The sequence below is a fragment of the Battus philenor genome, unplaced genomic scaffold (genome assembly GCF_028537555.1).
Source record: "Battus philenor isolate CCGP_79_NKW_IND1 unplaced genomic scaffold, ilBatPhil1.0.hap1 SCAF_36, whole genome shotgun sequence".
Taxonomy (NCBI): Eukaryota; Metazoa; Arthropoda; class Insecta; order Lepidoptera; family Papilionidae; genus Battus; species Battus philenor.
This window is the reverse complement of record NW_027181700.1, coordinates 490,001-495,000: the sequence shown is the minus strand read 5'-3', so window position 1 is coordinate 495,000 and position 5,000 is coordinate 490,001. Positions and strand designations below refer to the sequence as shown.

Sequence of the window (5,000 nt, the reverse complement as noted above, 5' to 3'; positions counted from 1 at the left end):
AATATAACGTTCGCACTGGAACGACGACGCGTATCACCGACATAATACGGATGCGTAGCGACGACGAGCGGTGAACTCTCTCGCATCGGGCTAGGCGCGCGCGCACATGAACATCACGTAATGTTTACTTACATATGTTTGTGTGTGCGTTACGCTTGCCGCGCAAGAAAACATTCACCGCCTGCCGGTCGCATCCGTCGGAGACGCGTCGTCTGTGCTTCCGATATATTTTATTATATCGTATACACGAACCGATGAGCTCGGACGAAGACCGCACTACGAAGACTCGCGTCTTAGCGATGCGTGTAATCTTTTCACACTCGTTTCATATTCAATACAATTCGATATATTTAAACGGACCGTAAACGCGCTCCGCGCGTACGCGGACGTGAGGGGTGCAGCACCCCGCCGTCCGTCGTCCGTCGCGAAGAACGTTCAACGGAAACCGTCAATTGTTCGAAAGAGCGCGCGCCCGCTCGCCCGCGCGCGGTAGTGCGGCAGCGGCAGCGCGACGACAGCGACGGCGGATAGTGAGAGAGAGAGAGAGTGAGAGCCGCGGCGGCGCGGACGAGAGACTCTTATTAGAGATCGTCCCATCGCACCGTCCGCGAGCTCGTTCATCACCCCCCACCAACCCGCCGCCGCCGCGTCGCGCGTCACCGCCGCGCGCATCGACCGGCGCGAGCGCACGTAGCGCGCGTTCTACACCGAACAGTGTGGTTTTTATATTTTAACAGCCGGCCCTCAGACAGGAGTGGTCCTGGATATTTCTCCACGGACCGCAATGTGCGTTCGAAATGTCGATGTTCAAATGTGTCCTGCAGTTCACACTATGACGCGCAGTTAACTGCGTTCTTCATCGACCCGCGAGCCAAGTGATCCACCGTCCAGGGTAATGGTTTTTTCTTAATGTTGTTATTACTTACGGTAGCGGCCTACGGCTCTCGCCGTCGGCCACTTGATTGTCCGTTTTTATGTATTAACGTCGAAAGTTGGTCGAATTCATGTGCGCCGAGGCGTTCATAAAGAAACGGCACCGAAAAAGCTTAACGCCCCGACGCGAATCCTTTAGAATGATGAACGACGACGACCCGCGCACCCCCCAACGAGCTGGCGTGACGCACGACATTGTCATCTTTCTAACCGCTTAAATTTCGTTTTGTATAGCGCCAACCGACAATAAAGGGCCTGAGCTAGGCAGTGGGGATTTTCACCGCTTCGAACGCTCCGTTTGGTATGCCCCGGTCGGCGCTCGTCTCTCGGCGTTTTTCCGCCACCCGGCCGCTTCGACGGCGGCGGAGGCAGCGGCGGCGGTAGCACTTTCGACGAATGCCACCACCGCCACCGGCCACCGCCACGGCGCCGTCGCCGCTGCGCCGTTAGGCGTAATAGACGCTAGAGACAATTATTTCACATTTTATTTTTTATACATATATACAAACACGCACACACACACGCACGCACACGCGCGCGCGCTCGTCCGCATTAGATACGAACAGCAGCGCGCGCGCGTACGTACATATATATGTATATATGTCGTATATATATATCATTATGGATGTATTACATATATATATGTGTAAACACGGTATGTACGAAGTCGTCGTCGTCGTCGTCGTCGTCGTCGTCGCAACAGCAACAACAGCAACAGCAACAGCGGCGCAACAACGTTCGTGAACATATCACGCGTCTCGCACACATACACACACGTTAATGATCCTTCCGCAGGTTCCCCTACGGAAACCTTGTTACGACTTTTACTTCCTCTAAATGATCAAGTTTGGTCAACTTCCCAGCAACGCCGACGGCCGTGAAGCCACCGCGTGTCGGTCCGAAGACCTCACTAAATCATTCAATCGGTAGTAGCGACGGGCGGTGTGTACAAAGGGCAGGGACGTAATCAACGCGAGCTTATGACTCGCGCTTACTAGGAATTCCTCGTTTATGGGGGATAATTGCAAACCCCAATCCCCAGCACGAAGGAGTTTCAACGGGTTGCCCGGGCCTCTAGGCCAGGGAGAACATGCTGATTCCTTCAGTGTAGCGCGCGTGCGGCCCAGGACATCTAAGGGCATCACAGACCTGTTATTGCTCAATCTCGTGCGGCTCGAAGCCGCCGGTCCCTCTAAGAAGAATTTTAATACGTCGCCAGTGAGTTGCGCCACCGGAGCGGCGCACACCTAAATGACGACGCCTATTTAGCAGGCTAGAGTCTCGTTCGTTACCGGAATTAACCAGACAAATCGCTCCACCAACTAAGAACGGCCATGCACCACCACCCACCGAATCAAGAAAGAGCTGTTAATCTGTCAATCCTTCCGGTGTCCGGGCCTGGTGAGATTTCCCGTGTTGAGTCAAATTAAGCCGCAGGCTCCACTCCTGGTGGTGCCCTTCCGTCAATTCCTTTAAGTTTCAGCTTTGCAACCATACTCCCCCCGGAGTCCAAAATCTTTGGTTTCCCGGAAGCTGCCCGCCGAGCCATCGTAGTAACGTCGGCGGATCGCTAGATGACATATTTACGGTTAGAACTAGGGCGGTATCTAATCGCCTTCGAACCTCTAACTTTCGTTCTTGATTGATGAAAACACCTTTGGCAAATGCTTTCGCTGATGTTCGTCTTGCGACGATCCAAGAATTTCACCTCTAACGTCGCAATACGAATGCCCCCAGTTATCCCTATTAATCATTACCTCGGAGTTCTGAAAACCAACAAAATAGAACCGAGATCATATTCTATTATTCCATGCACGAAATATTCAAGCAGCATTTTGAGCCCGCTTTGAGCACTCTAATTTGTTCAAAGTAAAATTGTCGGCCCATCTCGACACTCACCGAAGAGCACCGCGATAGGATTTTGATATTGAACCGCCGTTTTACCGACGGCTCACCGACGATATGCTCCGCAGACGTGTCAGTATCACCGCGGATGCGGTGCACCGACAGCGCGGCGCACAAATGCAACTACGAGCTTTTTAACCGCAACAATTTTAGTATACGCTATTGGAGCTGGAGTTACCGCGGCTGCTGGCACCAGACTTGCCCTCCAATTGTTCCTCGTTAAAATATTTAAAGTGTACTCATTCCGATTACGAGGCCTCGTAAGAGTCCCGTATCGTTATTTTTCGTCACTACCTCCCCGTGCCGGGAGTGGGTAATTTGCGCGCCTGCTGCCTTCCTTGGATGTGGTAGCCGTTTCTCAGGCTCCCTCTCCGGAATCGAACCCTGATTCCCCGTTACCCGTGACAACCATGGTAGTCGCAGAAACTACCATCGAAAGTTGATAAGGCAGACATTTGAAAGATGCGTCGCCGGTGCTGGACCATGCGATCGGCAAAAGTTATCCAGATTCATCAAAATTAACGACTTCGGACGCGAGGCCCTCCGTCGATTGGTTTTGATCTAATAAAAGCACTCATCCCATCACTGGTCAGAGTTCTGATTGCATGTATTAGCTCTAGAATTACCACAGTTATCCAAGTAACCGAGGTAAGATCTAAGGAACCAAAACTGATATATTGAGCCATTCGCGGTATCGCCTTAATACGGCTTGCACTGAGACATGCATGGCTTAATCTTTGAGACAAGCATATAACTACTGGCAGGATCAACCAGGGAGCTAGCTAGTAGAGCTAACACACACCAACACCGCACATACGAGAGATATGAGGGTGATGATGATATGATAGACGTGTGACAAGCGACGCGTCGGACGTTCGAAACGCCGTGACGCGCCGGTGCCTAGGTAGCTTTTTGCGTGCGTGCGTGCGTGCGTATTTATTACAATACACACACAACACCACACCGCAACAACAAAATGAATTCGTTTTTCTATCTGTTCACGGAGGAAAATGTATATCTCAACACTCGCCTCGCGTTCGTCCAGATTTACTTTGGACGCGGCATCGCGTCCGATTCATCGGAACGTTCTTTGACGAGACACATACAAATCTTCACTTTTATAAAATATCGTTTCGCAAAACGAACAATGACCGATTTCCAGCCCGGTTTTAGAGAGATCCGAAATCCTTGATTTATATATCATGATCGACCGTCGCGCGACTAGCGCGCGACGAGCTCGTTGATGCGATGCGTTAAGGGCCGCCCCGAAGTCGACTCGGGAGCCCAACGCCGTTCGCGTTAATTAAACGAGACGTTCTCTTACGCCTTCCGCTCTTACATAACGGAGACGTCGTCCGACACAGTTTACGGTGTGTTGTTGTGGGGAGATGATCCCCTTTTTCTTCCCTCCTCCGCCGCCGCTGTGTCGTTCGTGCGTTTGTCGGTTATAGAAGTTTCAGTTTCGGGCGTTCTCGTTGGTGGCGCGCGTTGTTTGTGTATCGGTGTTATTAGTTTTGTTCGATTCGCGCGCGTTTTCTAAGAATAATTTTTAAATTTTTTTTTTTTTTTATAAAAAGAAAAAAAAAAACTAAATCTAAAAAAAACGCAATCTCCGCAAACAAACTAACACCACCACCACACACACACACACCCCACCAACCAAAAAAACACACTCCACACTCCACAACCACCAACAAACAAAACAAAACAGAAGAGCATCGGAGAGAACTCGATTCGGCCGACCGGCGCGTCTCGCGCCAGTCCCATGTATATGCGGGAACGACTGTATGCGTCTCCGCGTAGCGCTATAGAGCGTTCGCGTATCGATTGCATACCACCGATCTACATATCTATATCTGACCCTGATCTCGATGTCATCGTCGTCGTCATCATCATCATCATCATCATCATCATCATCATCATCATCATCATCATCATCGTTCGACCCGATCGCGGATTGCGCGTAGCCAGCCGCCGATGCGTTCGCGTATCGATTTCTGAAAACGACAGAGTCCGGTCCCGTTCGCGTATCGATGCATAAATTTCGTGCTGATGACGATCGCACTCTTTCATACGCGATGTCGACTGAGACAAAGAAAGGTGTCGTCGTCGTCGTCGTCGTCGTCGTCGTCGTCGTCGTCGAGACGGTAGCGGTCCGTAAT

The 5,000-nt window shown here is 51.1% G+C and overlaps 2 non-coding genes across 2 annotated transcripts; both read right to left on the bottom strand.

Moving 5' to 3' along the window:
- Positions 1 to 738: 738 nt before the first annotated feature.
- LOC137927799 (5.8S ribosomal RNA) lies at positions 739 to 895 on the bottom strand. The gene has a single exon (XR_011107932.1). It is a non-coding gene; the product is annotated as a 5.8S ribosomal RNA (ribosomal RNA).
- An 816-nt stretch (positions 896 to 1,711) lies between these two features.
- On the bottom strand, positions 1,712 to 3,615 carry LOC137927700 (small subunit ribosomal RNA). The gene has a single exon (XR_011107844.1). It is a non-coding gene; the product is annotated as a small subunit ribosomal RNA (ribosomal RNA).
- Positions 3,616 to 5,000: the final 1,385 nt, after the last annotated feature.